Genomic DNA, 20,485 nt, shown 5'->3' with positions numbered 1-20,485 from the left:
TATTAAGCCATTTTTCTCAAGAAGAATGCGAGAGTGGTATATTTGTGAGCTCTGCATATCAAAGAATGTCTGTTACCTTCACACATGAAGGAAACTTTACTACATATAAAATTCTCAGAACACTGTAGTTGCTGGTACTTGATATTTTTCCAGCGTTCAGCTGTGCAGATGAGAAGTCCGTGGCCAGTCTGGTTTTGTTCCCTTTTAGGCTACTCGTTTTTAAGCCTGAATTAATATATAAGACATTTTTCTTTATCTTTGTCTTTCAAAACTTCTTCCAGGAGGTGAGGTGCTATTTTCAGAGACTCACTTTGAACCACAACGATTCTTTTCTATTTATACACAATGCTTTTTTCAAAAAGCTTTCCTCAATTTCGTCTTTGATTGTTGCTTCTGAGTTGTTCTGTTTTTTAAGGAGCCTCTGTCATCCTTGAGTTAGCTCTCCAAACTCTATCATCCAAATCTATTATTTTAATCATCGCTCACAGTTGTCTTTTCCCTTATGTTTCTCAAGAGCTTTTCAGATTTGTTACTCACATCATTGACTTAGCTTATCCACTATATCAGCTCTATCTTTTGCAGCTTCAAATGAAGGTTTTAATATTGCTCTGATTACCTTCTGGATCTTAAGCTGTCATTGATGGCAGTTAACCAAAAATTTTGACTCAGTTCAATGTACATAGTAAGGAAATCTATTACTTCTCATAACAAGGACTTCTCAGACCCTCAGCTGGATATTGGGATGACATGCCTGGCTACTAACCCAATTTCCCTCATTTGGGAAGTCATCATCTACTCTGTCTTTGCTGGATTTAAATGGAATCCTCTCCCACCTCCACTGCCTATTTCTCTGATTTAATCATCAATTGAAATATATGAAAAGATATAATCCTGGAGATCTGTTGCCAGAACTTCCTGTCTCCAACTTTGCCTTTGGTATTTCCTTGAGGGTATTAATTGTTCTTTCCAGGACGCACCAGGGTGCAATGCAGTTCTCCCCAGGGTCAATTCTCTGTCTCTCTCTGTCTCTGTCTCTGTCTCTGTCTCTCTCTCTCTCTCTCTCTCTCACACACACACACACTTCCTGTCCATCTCTGGGAGCTGTAGTCACTGTATGGGTATATTTTGAACTGTAGTATATGAGGTGAGGATGGAGAGGGTGGAATGGTGATCATGCTGTGGGCTGCCTCAAAGAGCAGCTCTATAGAGACAGCTTCACCATGCTTTGCTTGGTTCAAGTCTTGAGGGTTTTGTCGTTTTTCTGGTGAGGAAGATTAGCCCTGAGCTAACATTAGTGCCCATTTTGCTCTATGTTGTATATGAGATGCCGCCACAGCATGGCTTGATAAGCAGTGTGCAGGTCCATGCCCAGGATCCGAACCTGCAAACCCCGGGCTGCTGAAGCAGAGCGTACAAACTTAACTATACCACCAGGCTGGCCCCACAAGTCTTGAGTTTTTGATCCAGGGTGAGGACTAAGAGGCATGAGCCCTTATTGCAAGCTGGCAGCAGACTGAGGATGAGTAATTCATTCATTTACTTTCAAAGCGATTCCCTTGGCCTTGTCTGTAGTAGACACTCCTTGCAAATTCAGGCATTACGCTGATTGTCAGCACTAGTTTATGATGATTAGCAGGTGATGGTCTTTTTCTGTGTCATAGATACAGGTATCTTCATCAGAACTTGAAGAAATATGCTACTTTCTACAAAATCCACTATCTAAATCAGAAATCTACTGTACAAAATTTGCAAGCCTGAGCCAGTGAGCACCCTGAGGGAGGGTTACAGGATCTAGAACTGTCACCTTCCCACCGTCCCCCAGGGACGAAGCCCTTCATGATTTCCATGTTAGATTCCCCAGGGCACCTGGGAGCGCCAACAGCCTGGATCCAGGGTAGATGGAAACCTTAATGCTTTTGACATGTTATTTCATTATTGACTTAGATTGCAGTACATGGCGCCGCATGATGCAGGGGCAAGATGTAACTGTAAGTCACATGGCTCAGCAATGTTGTCTGCGTCCCACAAAGAGACCCACTGATGAGTTCCTTAACTGTTATGTAATTGAGGCTTCAAAATGCTTCATTTTATTAAAAAAACTCTAGTGAGTTCTTATATAGATGTTTATGAATATCTTAGTGGTGTTTTTTTTAATTTTCAGAAAAAAGGTAGTTGAGGTTTTAGATGACCAGGGAAGCACTATTATTTTTCCCATTTAAAAAAAATTAAGCTCCCACTCTCTAAAAAGTTGTTATTCAGCACATTTTCAGGGAGGAGGTAGCTTTGGGTATGAGGAGAGGACTGCGTTTCAGTGGGAGTTGGGAACTGTGACAAGCACTCCTAGCTGATGACATCTTCCTGTCCCTTCTTGACCTGCTTGTCTCCCCTTTCCCTTCCCAGCCACTGCAGGTGGATGTGCCTCAGTTTTTATCTCTGTAATTTATTGGAACTCCAGGGCTATACTGCTTTCAACCTTTGTCTCTAATGACTGACCGCAGCAGCCAATTTTCCTTCTGGTGGAGCAGGCTACGGGCCGTGCATGAGCAATAAATAATGGTGGGCTGCAGATTGCACAACGAAGATCTGAAGCAAAGCAAAGGCTGGACCGGTGCCTGTAGGAAAGAGGGCACCCCTCACATGCCCCACACACCTTCTCTCTCTCCCTCTCTCTCACACACACACACACACGTGCTACAAACAGCAGCGTAAGGGGTTAAACAACATCAGAGAAACGAATCCATCCCCCCTCTTTCAAATCCTCCAAGCCTGGCAGCTGGTAAAGGTTGCTCTCACAGGCGTCATGTGTCAGTGATAACTGAAATGATCTCATTATTTCCTCATCACAATAGCATTTTCTAACATCACCATTGGCAAAAACAGGCTTTACCAAAAAAAAAAAAGGAAATTGCACTAATCCAACAAGATCTGATTTATTTTTTTAATCAAATATTCAGGCTTAAACCAAAGCTGATAACAGATTTTTGCATCCCCTTTCCCCCTACAAAAAGAAAATCCTGCCATCTTACTTTTGAAAAATTAGGGATGAAGGAAAGTGCATTCGTTTATATTTACATAAGATATCATACATAAGATATTTGCAGATATTTATTAGCTCAGGAATTGGCAGAATACAGCCTGTAGGCCAAATCCAGTCCACTGACTGTTTTTGTATAGCCTGCAATGAAAAAGAGTTTTTACATTTTTAAATGGTTGGGAGAAAAAAATCAAAAGAAGAAGAAGATTTTGTCTCGTGAGCAAATTATATAAAATTCAAATTTTGGTGTCCAGCAATAAAATTTTATTGGAACTCAGCCACATCCATGCCTTGACATGTTGTCTATGGCTGCTTTTGTGCTACAAGAGCAAAACTGAAGAGCTGTAGCAGGAATCAAGTGGCCCACAAAGACTGAAATATTTACTATCTGGTCCTTCGAAAAAGTTTGCCACCTCCTATGTTAGCCCATTAAAATAAGTAAACAAAAAATCAAAATGGTACTCGCATGGTATTATTAGGATACATTACATGATTAGTGAGCGAAGTAACTGCGTACCACAGAGCATAAACCATCTTAAATCAAGACTCCAGGGAATAACGACCCTCTCTCTTGATTTTATTTACCTACAAAGAAGTTCAGAGACGTCTGGCAAAAGTGGGTGAGTCAAAGTCCTAGAGAAGTCAGCAGCAATCACGCACATGGTGTAGTGGGTTGAAAACCCTGTCCTGTGCGTTCAGGGGGCCAGAAAAGTTTACTCCTTTGCTTTCTCTAACCGTTACTCCACTTTTCCTTGAAGTAGAAAAGAGCAGAGGTTGGAGAGGAAGGGTGTACGGACTTGCCAGCTAAATATATTTCCATCTTTTCCAGTTTAACACTGTTGTTTTGGTTTACTTTAGTCTCTTGCATCTTTCAGGATTTCTGCCTTGCTCCCACCCCCACTTGCCCTTCAGTTGTTGTAGGGAAAAGCTTACAGGAGCTTTGCCCCGGAGGAGACTCTCAGACCCCAGTGTGGTCCTTATGCAAGAGTCAAAGTTTCTCGTCCCTCTTCGTCACGGGCACACTGCTTGTGCCTCTCCTCCCAGTTCTGCCATCTTGGCTCTCTCTGGCTCTCGCTGGCTTTGCAAATGCTCTGAATCTTGACAACATTCTCCTACATTCCCACAGCCTCTGCTGTAGGGTCACAGCTGCCCCAGGCAGCCCCATAGGCGGTCTCCTGGCTCTACTCAGCTAACCTTACATTCTCCACCAGGAGCACACAGGACCATCAGGACCTTTTCTATGCCACACAGGGGCCTAGAAACACGTGCAGAGTGGGACTGTCTCTATCCTCTCTCTAACTAGGCCCTGCATTCGGCCCTTTGTAACTCACCCCCTGGGTGGCATCATGTTGGATGCGGCAACTCTCTGGGATTGGCATTTTTCCCGTCTGTACCTGGAAAAGTGAGGAACAAAGTCACTGCTCTGGGATTCCCTCAAACGACCTGGATGTTTCTAACACAGCCTCTTTCAGGGGAAGAAGCCAGGACACAGGTCTGATGATTTTACTTCCTATCTTCCTCTTCCTGTCCAGTCGGCTCCTCCCTTATGAAATAACCTGAGTTCTCTCTACCTAAGGCTTGTATGTCTAAATGCCAGCCCTAACTCCCCGTATATAAAGGGAGCTTTTAAAATTCAGAAAATAAGCATTTTCTCTCTCATAAAGCCTGGCTTTCAAAACTATTATTTCAATATGGAGTCAACAAAGTCAGCTTTTGAAAATCAAAGGCCATCAATGGCCTTTTTATTCCAGACACTCCCCTCCCCTCCCCTGCAGTTTGTGGCTTAGCATTCATGGTAGAAGGCTTGGGAGTGCCTGACTTACTGGGGTATGAAAACTGGGTCAGGTTAATATTTCATAATATTATTCCTGTTACCCTTACAGAGTGAAAATCCCTTGTAAACATCATTCTTTAAAAAAATTTACATTATACCTCAGCAGAACGCTTTGGATTCAGCTATTGTATCAGTCTGCTCGGGCTGCCATAGCAAAATACCACAGACTTGAAGGCTTAAACAACAGATATTTATTTTCTTACAATTTTGGAGGCCAGAAGTCTAAGATGTCAGCAGGGTTGGTTTCTCCTGAGGCCTCTCTCCTTGGCTTGCAGACAGCTGCCTTCTTGCTGTGTCCTCACGTGGTTTCCTCTGTGTGCGCTTATGCCTGTGTCTTTCTCTCCTCTTCTTATAAGGACACTAGTCACATCGGATTAGGGCCCACCCATATGACCTCCTTTTAACTTAATCATCTCTTTAAAGGCCTTGTCTCTAAAGACAGTCAAATTGAGGGTCAGGGCTGCAACATACGAATTTGTGGGGGACACAATTGTGTACAAAACAGTCGTCAAGGCTAGTATCAAATGAAGATTTTATATTATTGCTGCAGGTACCTTTTTTGCAAAAGGATTACAGGAATGCAAACTTCAGTTGACAAATGCCAGTTGATCACTTGAATTTTCATTTGCATGACAGGTTCTCGGTACTGTGTAAACCCAGGGTCCTCCTGGGTGAGCAGCAGTGACAATTCACTTTGCAGCAGTGGTTCTCAACCCCGGCTGCACATCAGAAGCATCTCGAGAGCTTTAAAAACAATTACTTGTAGCAGGTGAAAAAGCCATTATCTTGACAACTGCCACCAGAGTTCCTCTTAGGGAATGGACCTTTCTGTTTAGGAAAACATCTTGAGATTAAGAGTGAGAAGGGAACAGCCTCTGGAGATTGAGATTAAAAGATCTGGATCACAGAAATAGCTAATTGTTGTAAGTAAGCAATAAGCTGGAATTGGGGGTACAGGATAGAGAACGAAAGAAAAGGGAGGAAGAGGGAGGGAAAAGAGAAAGACCAGATGACAGGAGAGGAGGATGGAGCCTGAAGAGAAAGGTGTCCCGTGGAGGGAAATCCCTAAGGCCATGGGATGCGTTCATTTGCTAGGACCACCATAACACAGTGCTGCACGCTGGGTGACTTAAACGAAAGAAATTTATTGTCTCCTAGTTCTTAATCTACAAGTCCAAGATTAAGGTGTCAGCAGCATTGGTCCCTCTAAGGGACACAAGGGAGAATCTGGTCCAGGCCCCTCACCTTGGCTTGTAGTTGGCCACCTTCATGCTTACATGGCGCTCTCCCCGTATCTGCCCCTGTGCCCACATTTCCTCTTCTTATAAAGGCATCAGTCATAGTAGATTAGGGCCCACCCTCACCACCTTATTTTAACTCATTACCTCTGTAAAGATTCTAAAAGGTCACATTCCAAAGGGATTAGGACTCCAACATATCTTTTTTGGTGGGACACAATTCAACCCATAACAATGGGCCAAAGAGTATACAGTGATGTATAATATTCAAGGCAGAGTTGTTTGTGTTCTGGGGTAAACCTCTATTTCCTCAGAGGGAAATCACTGGGGATTTGAGGTCTGGCAGCCAAGAGCATCGTGCCCATGTCCACCCTCCACTGCCAGCCGGAAGGTGAGGAACAGTGATCAGAGGCAAAGGAAGGCTTTGCACAGGTTAGCGGAGAGGCGCCAGGAAGCAACTGTGCTGAGACCAAAACTTTTTTCCCAAATAGATAATCTCAGAAAGAAGGGAAATTGCCATCAGAGCCACATATAGACATACAATCGGGCCCCACCAGACCTACAGAATCAGAATCTGAGGAATCTAAGAGTTTCTAAACCCCCAAAGTGATGCTGACTCTGAGTTTCAGAACCACTGCAATCACCTAACAAAGAAAAGGGTCGGGTCACATCTGTTTTCTCTGGAACTGTTTAGCCCTAATTTTAGTTCAATTCTTCACCCTCGTTACCTCCCAAGGTATAGAATCTCCCAAAAGTGACCAATCATAGAATTGACACCATTTTCAAAATGGCGGCCCTCTGTCTCCCCAAAATTATGGCTGAATTATTTGGGAAAGGGGATGTCATGTCTTTTGAAATCCACCCCAGCTCTTCTTCTGATTGAATCGTTTCTCATAGAGTCTTGTCAGAGGATTCAAGTAGGTCTCAGATGCAACTCTTCCCCTGCTGATCATTTTCACAATGTTTGATAGGACTGAGAGATGGCCAAGACCGCCTACAGTTTTGTGCTGTATTCACTGATTTTTTTTTTTTTAACAAATTGCTGCTTGAAAAGAGATGGGCAAGCCAAATGATCTTTCCAGTGTGAAGATAAACCAAGCCAGGCTGAAGTGGTGAGGACCGATCGTAATTGGTGATATATATCCTATTGCAGGAGGGAAAAAGCGCAGCGTGAACTGAACTAAGTGAACTCTGATTTGTCCAGAGGTCACGGGATGTTTTCAAGGAGGAATGAGGGGATGGGGAGGGCGGTGAGTCGGGGCTCAGCAGGGTCAGGAAAGTGAAAAATTACAAAAAGGGGAAGGAGGTTGGTCCCTGTGAAAGCTCTCTGGGTTTGCTACCTGGGGCTTCTCCAAGCTAGGGTCCTCCCCTCCCACAGGGGCCCTGTCTTCAGGTGTTGGCTGGAACAAACAGTAAGTTTGCTCAGCAGTGAAGGTTCTGCACTCATTTCCAACATGTGGGGTCTTTCCCCACACCAAGCAATTCTCTGACACTGTCTGGGTGTCCTGCAATTTAACTCAATTCTGACACTGTCTACCTGGAGATAGTGTCAGATCCCACAGGTTAAGGGCTTTGTCCTACAAGACTGCTCCTCCCTGCCCCACTTCAGATGCCAGTTGCAAGTTTAGGTTGTCACCTGGGCTTCTGACCAACTGACTGTAGATTGGAGGTTCCAACCACCCTCTGCTTGGGTTTAATTAATTTGCTAGAGCGGCTCACAGAATTCAGAGAAACATTTTACTTACTAGATTACCAATTTGTTGTAAAAAGATATAACTCAAGAACAGCCCTATGGAAGAGATGCATAGGGCAAGATATAGGGGAAGGAAGGCTTGCTGTCTCCAAGCACAGTGCTCTCCCCAGATGTCCATGTGTCCACCAATCCAGAAGCTCTCTGAACCTTGTCCTTTTGGGGTTTTATGGAGGCTTCATTACATGGGCACGATTGATTAAATCATTGGCCACTGGTAGTTGAACTCAATCTCCAGCCCTCTCCCCTCCGAGGAGGCAGGGTGTGACTGAAAATTCCAACCCGACCTTCTGATCTCATGGTCTGCTCCATTGGCAACCAGCCGCCCCCCACTTAGGTCACCCAGGGGCTTTCCAAAGGTCACCTCATTAACATAACAAAAGACACCTTGATTGTTCTCAACACTTTCCAAGATCCAAGGATTTTAGGAGCTCTGTGCCAGGACTAGAAAAGCAAATATTCATTTCTTACTATAAATCACAGTATCATAGCAGTCTTGAGTTTTCTCAAGCTTTAAATTCTCTCATACTTTAAGGGGGACCAGGATCATCCTGGGGAATGTGGCCTTGAGCTGTTAGAAAGTATGCTAGCATTTGTTCACGTCTTTATGGGCCAAGGTTGAGGCCTAGTCAGGAAGAGGGCTCAGAGGAGCCCGGCTGGGTTTGGTCAAGGAGCAGATCTTCATCAATCTGCGGGCGGAGAACTCACTCAGAGCCTCGTGCCTGCCAGCATCGGGACAGAGGCGACTCTTTGTTCTGACAGACAAATCCAAAGGGTAACGGGACTGTCTTAACGTCTTTGGTGTTTTTAAGTTTACTTTTAAACAAGACACAGCCGGTTAGCTGAACTGTGTGCATGGCTGCAGCCACAGCAAACAGAGACTTCCGTCCTGCTGGTGATGTCAGTTTATTACTAAGAACCAGAAGCAGCCTTAAAAACAACTGAACTTGCCTCCCAAGCTGGAACATGGGCTTGATTATTATAATTACAACATGAGATGAAGATCTGCGTATTCTGCTGTATGAGCCCATGTGATAAAGTTAATTTGCACATTGGGACCCACAAAATGGAGGCCACCCCAGTGGCCTGGCCCATGTCACAAATCTAAACCTAAGTCAGCCTTCATTTACGGGAAACGCTGTCGAGGAGACCTGACATACACCAGTCACAATCCACCAGCTCAGCTTTGGCTAGCTTGCTGTCTCTTAGAAAACAGGACCTGTCAGTCTCCCAATGAAATGCCCTCCCTCCTAGCCAGTCAGGCCCTGTTTCCATATTTCCTCATCTAACTTTCTCTACAAGACTCCCTCTGCTCCAGATCCCTCGAGAACAGTGCTCTACTGCTTGTGAGGCCCTGTACTCCCCCAATCCGTGAATTGTTTTGCCTCAAATAAAGGACAGCAAACTTGTTACTAAATTGTTAGAGTTTTGTCATTTGACACGTGTATCTAACATTTTCGAAATGGTAGAATCATAGAGATAGAAAACACATGACTGGTTGCCAAAGGCTGGGGATGGTGGGGAGAGGATGACTGCAAAGGGGCAGCACGAGAGATGCCACCGCTCGTGTTATTCCTTTATGGTGGCCGCGGAACAGGTCTTCACTGAGTCGTGGAGGACAGGTCTGTGTCTTGACTGTGGTAGCATTGACAGGAATCTCCACGTGTGATAAAACAACACAGAACTATGTACACATATTGTACCAATGTTAATTTCTTGGTTTTTATTCTGTACTACACTGATGTAAGAGGCAACCATTGGGGCCACAAAAAAGACAAACGCTGTATGATTTCACTCACAGGAGGTACCTAAAGCCGTCAGATTCATAGAGACAGACAGTAGAATGGTGGCTGCCAGGGACTGCGGGGAGGGGCATGGGTACGGAGTTTCAGTTTGCAAGATAAAGAGTTCTGGGGATTGGGTACAAAACTATGGGAATGTACTTCACACTCAACTATGCACTTAAAAATGACTCAGATGGTAAATTTGTATATTTTACCACAATTAAAAATACAAATTAAAAAAATATTTAACTTAAAGAAATGTAACTAGGGACAGCCCAGCGGTGTAGAGGTGAAGTTCACACACTCCGCTTCAGTGGGCCAGGGTTCATGGGGTCAGATCCCAGGCACAGACCTACACGCCATTCATCAAGCCATGCTGTGGTGGCATCCCACATATGAAATAGAGGAAGATTGGCACAGATGTTAGCTCAGGGACAATCTTCCTCAAGCAAAAGAGGAAGATAGGCAACAGATGGTAGTTCAGGGCTGACCTTCCTCACCAAAAAAAAAAAAAAGTAACTATTGGAGGAAACTAGGTGAAGGGTAACTGGAACCTTTCTATAAAATCTTTGCCACTTCCTGTGAATCTATAATTATTTTAAAATAAAAAGGTAAAAGAGCCAATGCATCAATCAACGTGTACCCCACATTCACTAGAGTTTAGCTATTACCTCAGACAGTAGGTTAACTCATCCCACTAAATGGGGGTGGGGGTAATTCCTGTGGGCACATCGCAATGGGTTCTCCCTCAATCAGATGCTCTTCAGGAGTTTCAACCAGGCTCTTTTATGGTCTGAGAGCTGTTCTACCTACTTTAAACCATTTTAGTATGGAAAGTGTGCTATATATGTGTGTTAGTTGGTTTTATTCTACGTCCCAGGAGTGGTGAGAAAGCATCTGAAGTACCCAGTCACGACTGCACCCTCCAGGTGTGTTGGTCACCACAGGCAAGAACCAGAAGACCATACACCTGTGGCAGCTACTGCAACTATTTTTTGTTAATTTGTCTCAATACTAGAGGATTTATTAACCAGCATGGTGATGTTAAAATTATTTTTAATTGATGAAGTGTGTGATATTCAAGATCTACAGATTGGTTCAATATATTGGAAGGGTGCCTCCACCTTTGCATGAACAGGATATAAGAGTTCGGCCAGCCCAGGAGTCTATACTCCTCGGAGTGGCACCCTGGGCTTAGAACTGTTAGATCCGGGACAGGCCATTAGCAGGGGATTCTGTCTCCTCGTCCAACTAGAACATAGGTTGAAACGTGACTCAAATAGCATTCCATTTGCCTCAAGTAAACTTCATTAAGGTACTTATTGCTATGTAGGAAAGGACAGAGAGCTACAACTTCATCAAATTTACAAACTAAATGATTATATGACTCTGTGTTCCTTGCTAATAAACGTTGATATATATAGCAGAATTCAGTGTGATACAAATTTTCCTGGAAGCATACCACTTGACAGCAAGGTGGAAGGGAAGACACCTGTAGCCCCCCATTACCTGTAATTTTTGAGGCTACTGAGCTCTATCAAAGAGACTCAGAATTGCAGGCAACCAAATTGACTCAGATCTGTTCACAGTAGGTACTCAGCCTTGACATTTCTCTGCCTCAAACCATCTCTTTCATGTCTTATGACAGAGTGTTCACAGGGGGTTCAACTGGGTACTTCTTACAGAACTTGAGTAGATTGATGTGTGTGTGTGTGTGTGAGTGTGTAAATTGCCTTATGCTCCCCACTCCACGTAGCCTCCCCAGACCTCCTTTTCTGAGCCAGTGAGGCCACTCCTTCCCTCTGTGGTCCACACTTCTGAGAAAACATCCATCACACTGCATTACCATCTTTTGTTTGCTAGTCAGCCTCTCGTGTGAGGCTTCAAACTTCTTGAGGCCAAAGATCTTCTTCATCTGCGAGGCATCAGCTCCAAGCACAGAGCTGGAAAGCATTTGAGTGATGTAATATTGACATAAAGATGGAATGTAAAGACTATATTATCCAGGGGTCACATTACATTCTTCTCACAGTGCTACAGCAGACACACTCCAAGGCCCCACATTTTATATATTTATTCGTTTGTGTTTATTTATATAATGATGAATTTTATAATTGATTTTAGCAACCAAATTTGAGCCCATTTAAAATCTTGTGATATTATACACTCTCAAGAAAGATTTTGGGTCTGATCTAAGGAAGTGTGAATAATAAAGGGGCAGTTGGTTAGGAAACAATATCTATAATACTTCCAGCCTTTTCATTTAGAAAAAATCTGGTATCTGAGTGCTCCCAGCCAGATGCAGGTCAGTCTGAAGCAAGAATGTGAACAGAGTGTCACCCCAAAATCCCGTTGGTGAGATGCCCAGGACTTGTGCTAGAATCACTCATTTTGCTGAATGCTAAAAATACAGCTTCAGTTTTAGGTGATTGCCTTGAAGTGATCTGATCTCAATTTGTTTAGGATGCCTGTGCCCATCATTGAAGCTAGGAACAATAGTAACTGCAATGGCCGACACTGGGGACAGGAGCAGAAATCCCTACCTGGCCGCACTGGCCAGACCACAGTCATCAGGTAGTGGTGGCCAAAGAGCCACCGGTTCAGTGGTTTGAGGATTTCCTGTCGGAGGGGTGAGGCCGGCTGTGTAAGGTTGTAGGCACAGGCGGCATTCAAGGTTGGTCAACGGCCCCTCGCCTCCAGGGAGATGTTCCCTGGCGCCTGGTCATCATCAGTGACTTAGGGAGATAAACCACTGATTCTCAGCCCCACGAGGCCCAATGCTCCTTTTTATAATAAATATTTTGTAATACTCCCTTTACTAACCTAAAATGAAATTAATAGCTTATTTAAGCTACTGATACATAATTTAAAAGAAAACAAAATGCCGTAACTTGGGAATAAAAAGGAATGTAAAATATAATAAAATAATACATATTTCAATATGTGAATGTTCATACATAATTACAGTAGAAAACATTAAAGCATCAAATGCTTGCAGCCATGTTCTATGTAGCAGTTACAAACAGACTGATGGATGTAAATTTTATTGATGATTAAATACCACTCATGGCCTTGTCACTGGTGATGGTAATTTTCCAATACCATGAACAACTCTTGGTAAAGTTTTTGATGAAACAAAGGACAGATATTATATGATTCCCCTTATACGAAGTACGCATAATAGGCAAATTCACAGAGTCAGAAAGTGGATTAGAGGTTGTAAAGACCCAACGGGAAGGGGCCTGGGGAGCTATTGCTTAATAGGCACAGAGCTTCTGTCTGTGGTGACGAAAAGTTTTGGAAATATATAGCAGTGATGGTTGCACAACATTTTGAAAGTACTTAATGCCATTGAGTTATACACTTAAAAATGGTTAACATGGTAAATTCTATGTTGTGTATTTTTACTACAATAATAAAATACCCAAAAAAGTCTTGCAAAAAAAGTGTTTTGTTTATACACAAAACAGAGTTAGATTCTAGTTCAGATAATAGTAAATAGCCTTTCACTTACATGAACGTCCTGCGGGACATTTGAAAGTCATGCAAGACAATTCTTTGTCGTGCAGGCCTGTTCCATCACTGGCCAATCCCACGCAGTACCAGTAGGGCACCCCTTCGCTGTGATGAAAATGCCCCCGCCGTGTTCCAATTGCCGTAGGAGGATAGCATCTCCCTCTCGAGAACCACTGAGATGCCGGAAGCAGAGCCACGCAGGTTGCCCGGGTTCGGACCGGCCAGTGCCTGGAGTCCTCGTTGGGACGAGAGTGCTTGGCCCAGAAACCGCAGAAATTCAGTTCTTTGAAGGATCAGCATGGAGCATGAGGAGCAAGGGGAAGAAGGATGTGGGAACTATGACATGAAAGCTGCCGCCGGTTCTGACCCCTGGCACCCCGGCTCCTGGTTTCTCACGCAGAAATGCTCACGGCAGTCCCCTCCCAGACGGTGGAGCTAGAGAGCCTCGGACTCGGCTGGGTGGTGTGGGCTGGCGCGGGATGGGGCAGGGCTGACTCGGCCATCCACAGATGATGCGGCAGTGCTGCTGACTATGACGGTGGCAATAACAGCTGCTATTTATTGAATAATTAGCAAGTTCTTTACTATATTTTCATGTAATTTTAACAACCTATTTATTACAGGTGGGAAAACAAGTTCAGGCAGCTGGGAGGTGCTCGGAAAATCAAAAGTCATGGAGAGAAGGCGGGAGCCCAGTCACAGAGATTCCTAGCCGACAGATTCGAATCTGCTCGTTCTGAAGTCCCACTCGGCTGACCTCCACGTGCGGATGCGGCCGAGTTCCTCCCCCCAACCCCGCGGTTTGCTGGGGCGTCAGCTGGGGAGCCAGTGCCGCCGGCCGTGCGGGGGTCCAGCCACTTCCCCGCCGGCCGAAGGACACTGCCAGCGCCCTCTTCTCCCGCTTTCCTCCGGTCGCAGGGATCTGACTGATGGAGGGGCGCTCAGCCCGCCACCGTGATGCAGCGCCACTTGGAAAGCACTGACTTCTCCCAAGAAGCTTGGAGCTCCTGGGGCTAGAATGAGTGTGGTTGGCTGACAGCTGCTTCTGGAGCGGCGTCCCTCTCGGACTTCACGCCCGATGGTCGCCTGCAGAGGCTTCCGGGTCCAGCGTGGGACCCCAGGCACAGAAGCAAGACTGAAGTCCCTGTCGCTACTCCTTCCCCTCGTTACAGGGGGCTGGAAAAGCCCACCTCATGCCACTTCCTCCCCCAGAGGACCCTTTAACGTAAACCTTTAATTTTAACCCTTTCCCTGCCGTATCCTGCCCCCGCACACCCAGCGCTTACCGGGACTCACCTGTTTGCGAGCGCTGACGGCCGCAGTCATTTGCTTCTGTGCACAAGATCTTTGTGCGCAGGGCCAAGCCTTCTGCGTCCTCGAACCCAAGCCCGTGCTCCATTGTAATTAAGACAATAATTCGATACGTGGCACTAATAATTAGGGCAACTGCCTTTTTTTTTTTTTTTTTTTGCACTTTCACAGCACCTCATTTGATCCTCTTGACAATCCTGTCAGGCAGGTGTTACTGTCATTCCTGTTCTACAGATGAGGAAACATGAGGCCCGGGTCACACCCCTGGAATCCGGCAGAACTGGGTCAGGAGTTCAGGTCCTTTCATTGCAAGCCCCAGTGCCTTCAGCAAGGGATTTGTGTGCCTGCCGGTGAGTCCTCTGAGGGAGTCTCTTGAAAAATCATTCTGCCTCAGATTTTGATGTCTCAAGTACTTTAGCAGTTTCTTCAAACAGGAGCAAGACTTTGTACTTTTTCCTCAAAGTATTTAAATTATTTCACACTCATGAACCAGTTTAAGACTACAGAACTTCAGTAAGACTCACACAGCGGGCATTGTGTTCTTGTTTCTCTGAGGGAGCAACAGAGAGAGTCATCCGCGTCTATGGGCCCATCTGGGTTCCTGGACCAGGAGGGAAATGGAGAGTCCAGCCAGGGAAGGCCCAGACCCCTTCCTGCCTCCAGGGTAGCATTTGCAGCCAATGGGTAATTATGAAAGGTGTGCGATAAAGTTCAGAGGCACACATGTGGATCCAAACAGGCATAGCAAGACAAGGAGCCAGAAGGCCAGGCCACGCACAGTGGAGATCACGAGAATCGAAGGAAATCAAAATATGTGTTTATATCCATAGGACTGCCTGGAGGCAGAGGCTAGGAGCTGGGGAGTTAGGCGCCAGGAGGCTGAGGTTCTTGGGTCTCAAGGTCCCAGCCAGCTCGGCTCCCCACACTGCTCCCCACGGTCTTGGTGTGTCAGGTCAGAGGGCCAGAACCCCCAGCTTCATCACAGGGAGCAGTGCACAGAGCTCAGGAGAAAGGCTAGAGCAAATCATGAATCCAAAGGGACAGGCAAACAGGAGAACCCAGACAGGAGGGCACACCAAAAGCAGCCAGCGGATTCATTCCTCGCGGGGTGGGGCTGTGACAGGCAGCAGCGTGGATCGGTAGCCACAGAAGGGAACAGTCAGCTCACACCACGAATAGGTGTTCACACCAAAAGAGTTCTAATTTTCTGACAATCAATCCGATTGCTTTCTCCTCTGGACCCTCTCAAGTTGCAGGAAGTCATGATTTTGAAGGAGGCAGTTCTCAGAATGTGATGCTCTGATTGGCCCCCAAACCTCCATCCTGAGCTCCAGCCCCCGCCCTCCTGAAGCCGTTGGATTACCTGCTGCTGCTATGAACAAGGAGGGTCTTCAGACAGCTTCTAGAATTTCAAGCTGGAAACACTCCCAGGGAGAAGACATGGTCAACCCTACATCTCTAGTGAGGCCCAACCACCCTCCTGGAACTCAGAGGCAGCCTGAGGTATGTGTGAAGGAGATCTCAGAACAGGATCAAGCATTTTATTACTTTTATCTAATAACTCTTATTCTTTATTAAATAAATGACATAGAGACATAAATTAATAGAACATCGAGGAAAGGAAAAAGTTTACCCACGCTATCAACACTCCAGGTTGAACCGGTTTTCATTTGTTCCAGTTCCGGTTCTATTCATTAGTGTACGTCATTTTTATGTAGCTGAAATCATAGTAGTGTGTAACGTATTCTTTTTATCACTTAAAATGAAACCATACGCTCTTTTTTATGTTGTTACGGACTCTTCATAATTGTTTTTGGCTCAATACAGCTCCTGAGAGGTTGTGTCCCCTCACGTGCCTGACCTCCCTCCAGGGCTCTTCCACACTGCTTTCAGCCCTTCACCACTGTGCCAAAGACTACGAGGAACACGCGAGCGCATTACTCAGCGTCCCGAAGCCTCAGGGAAGATGGAGGGCGAGGTGCTGGCAATTTTTCCGGCAACTCTTTGCGTGAGATGACATGCAACAGGGAGCAGGGCTATTCTGGCCTTGTGGGGAGAGAGATGGGAAGACAAGAAAAATGGAAGACGTGACATTTGTTCCACAGCTGGCTGGCGGCACTGGTTCTGAGCCTTTGTAGAGAGGAGGTAAACAGGCAGCAGCAGAAGGTGTGTTTTTGATGAAAGGTCTATGAGACCTGGGGCAAAGCACTGTCACTTTCTGGTCCGGGTATGGAAAAGACAGTGGCCCTAGGTCAGGGAAGCAGGGCCCATCAGCAGACCTTGCCGTGCCCCCGAAATGGCGCAGAGGGAACCTGTTCATGTGGGTGGAGCAGCTGGGGTAGAAGCAGAGTGCCCCCCTCCGAGAGCTTACAGGCTGAGGGATCCACGAGCAGGCAAGAGCAGAAAAGAAGTAGATCTGGTCCTTAGCATGCGTGAGACACTTGCAAGGGACTCTAAGAACTGACTGGGGGCTCTAAGGCAGGGGCTTGAAGTCCTCCAGTTGGACATGTGGGCCCGGAGTCAAGGACTCTGGATGCCATCGCTATCCGATTCTCGTCTGTACCCGTAGGCCGGATAGGCTGGGAAGAGTCGGGGGTTGGATCTTTTCTTTTGATTATTTTCCTAGGATAGCTTCCCAGAAGCAGGATTACTGGGTTAAAGGGCACCAAAGCTTTCTGCCCCTGTGGGGATTCCCAGCGTCAGTTCTCAGGCCTGGCTACCATGTTCTTTTTTTCCCTGCCCCAATCCCTTCTCTACTCTCCTTTTCTCTCAACACTGCCACCCCTCTCTACACCCATGGGGGTGCTCCCCATCCAAGACCAACCCTACCCCTCCCTCCTCTCTCACTGTCTCTGAAGACAGACTCATGGGTCCATTGCATTTTGAAGCATTGCTCCAAGGATATAATAAGGGAATGACTGGGACATTTAAAACAAGGGAAAAGGTGCAAAAACTTTAGAAGTCTTGTTAGGACTATTTCAGTTATAATCCCTGATTCTTTCTTGAGACAGTTACTAGATATCCATTTAAGACATCAGATCCTCTTCACCTTGGGGCCATGGTGAAGATTTGGGGGTCTAGGTCAGCCAGGGGCCTGGTCAGGAAAACGAAACCACACCAGTTATGTTTAACAGAGAGAATGTAATGTAAGGAACTGATTAATCAGGTACTGAGTGACTGAGAGTAAAAAGGGAGACACTAGGTAGCCCAGAAACAATAACTGCAGGAAACAGCGCCCAACCTGGACTAGGGGAACTAGAAGCTTGGAGAAGGTTTCCACGGAGTTGAGACTCAGACTCTGAGGAGGGGTGTTATAGGTTGAATTATATCCCCCCAAAAAAGACATGTTGAAGTCCTAACCCCTAGTATCTCTCCATGTGACCTTATCTGAAAATATGGTCCCTAGAGAGGTAATCAAGTTAAAACTAGTTTATCAGGATGGGTCCTAATCTAACATAGCAGTGTCCTTATAGAAAGGGGAGATGTGGACACAGAGACAGAGGCGCAGAGGAAAGATGAGAAGACGCAAAAGGAGAAGACCGCCGTGTGACTGGAGTGATGCATCCACGAGCCAACGAAGCCCCAGGATTGCCAGGAACACCCAAAGCGACAAGAGGCAAGGAAGAATTCTCCCCTAGAGCTGTCAGAGGAAACACAGCCCTACGGACACCTTGATCTCAGACTTCTGGCCTCCAGAACTGTCACAGAATACATTTCTGTTGTTTTAAGCCATGTAGCTTGTAGTGCTGTGTTTTGGTAGCCAAGAGAGTGCTCAGCCGGTGCTCTCTCTGATGGGACACCATGAGCTGGTTCTGAAAGTATGGAAGCAACTGGAAGCTGGAACCAACCACTACTAGAATCACCTGCCACTACTAGGATGGAACACTCTGGTTGGCATGACACTGACAGAGACAATGAGCAAAACAGAAGTGCCCTCTCTCTCTTCCAGCCTTCCCGTCACCTCTTATTTGCTCCTTGGCCAATGCCCATGTAATGGGGGGCCAGCTGACAGGGGAGAAACATTGTGTGCCAAGTCCTGGCTTCACAGAACTGACTCTGGCAGGTGGAGGGGGAGCTGAGAGACAAGAGCCTAGTACCCAGCATCGGGCATGGAAGCTTGGGTGGGGAAAAAAAACCTCATCTTTATTTTCATTATCCTCTCTCTGAGATCTAGCATTCCCTTCCCTTATGAATATGGGCCAAAAATAAATGGAGAAAACCACAGTAGTATTAGCAGAACCTATAACTCTGTCACTAATGTTTTCATTGCACGTTAGAGTTGCTGCAGATATTTCAAATTATCATTTACGCTTATCACCACTACTTAAAAATTATGGTAGGTGTTAGACTTGCTGCTAGATCTGGTAATTCAATATGCTAATAAAGGGGCAAACGGATTACCGGCATGATTTTGTTTTTTAATGTTTTCATAACTTTATTTAGTGTATGACTTCCTTTTGTACTTGAGTTATTATTGTATTTTATGCATTAAACATCTTATTTTGGAAAGATGACCAAAGACTTCACCAGACTGACAAAGGAGTCCATGGCACCAAAAAAAAGCTGAAGTATCATTAGGAGGAAGGAAGGATAACCAGGCAGAGCAGAGGATTTTGGGCAGTGAAACTGTTCTGTATGATACTGTAATGGAGGACACGTGACATCATATATTTGTCCAAACCTGCAGAATGGACAACACCGAGCATGACCCTAACGTAAACCATGGAGTCTGGGTGTTAATGATGTGTCAATATAAGTTCATCAATTGTAACAAATGGACCGCTCTGCTGGAGGATGTTGATAATGGGGGAGACTATGCATGTGTGTAGGCAAGAGGTCTATGGGAAATCTCTGTACCTTCCTCTCAACTTTGCTGCAAACCTAAAACTGCTCTAAAAATTCAAGTGTATTAAAAAAGGAGGTGACAAACCTCTGACATAGATCCTTTCCTCTTTATTCCAGAAATTGGGTCTCATCCACTGGTGACACAGACACTGGTTCAGTGGGTGGGGGCTGGAGTTCTTATTCCAAACACAGACATGAAGGGGGTGCATTGGGAGTGGTGGTCTGACTCCAGCCTTCTTTGGTGTGACCTGGTGCACAAGGTTGCTTCTTTCTTGGGCATCCACTGGTAGAGTAGAAGGTTTACCTTTCCCTTTCTCCCAGGACTCAAATGCTGGTCACCGCTCCCAAGCGGGCCAGCTCCACGGACGTCCACCCAGGGCTCCTCACTCCAGCGGGCCGTGCACTGGGTTTGAAGCTCTGCTGTTGATGTCTTAAATTCTGAACAATTTTAAGCAAGGGGTGCCTCATTTTCATTTTGCACCGGGCCCTACAAATCGTGTAGCCAGTGTTCCTCGCAGGAAACGTGTGGGCTGGGCTCTGAGGTCCAAACATTTAGGGTATAAGAGACTGTACTTTCATTCCGCACATGAATTAATAATTCAGTTCTGCTACTTAATAAAGGCCAAGCCTCACCCCACTGACTTCTCCCAGTAATTCTCATAACGATTTGTTTTTCTACCTGAGGAAAGGAAAAATAGGGAAAGGAAGTGGGGTTTTTGTATTATTCAGATACTCTTGGTCTCGACATCTTTGAGAACTTCTAATTGAGAAATGGATAAAGCGTTTGTAAAATGACGTTTGACGTCACTTCTGGATGTACGGAAGATCAGAAATTTGAGACTTCTATACAACCTCCGGGTGGTGTGGGATTTGCTTGGCTTTTGTTATTTTGTTTTTTAACATGTCTGATTGGAGGTGCTATCGAAGTCCCAGAAACAAAATTTCACAGGTACTGATGGTTCAGTCCCGAGAGCCGCGGTTCGAAGTCCTCAAGCTTACAGTGTCCTCAGGAAGACGCGCCCCTGGGCCTGAGGCAGCCTGAGAAGCTGGCTCCTTTCTTCCTGCATCTGGATGGGGCAAAAAAGCCAGTGGTGGGACATCCACAGCCTGGACTGCAGCACTTCACCCCGCCAATAGAATTTTAAAAGCTTTCAAAAAAGCCAGGGGGTGGCC

This window comes from Equus asinus, chromosome 3, assembly GCF_041296235.1.
Source record: "Equus asinus isolate D_3611 breed Donkey chromosome 3, EquAss-T2T_v2, whole genome shotgun sequence".
Classification (NCBI taxonomy): Eukaryota; Metazoa; Chordata; class Mammalia; order Perissodactyla; family Equidae; genus Equus; species Equus asinus.
The sequence above is the reverse complement of the archived record's forward strand: the minus strand, read 5'-3'. Positions refer to the sequence as shown.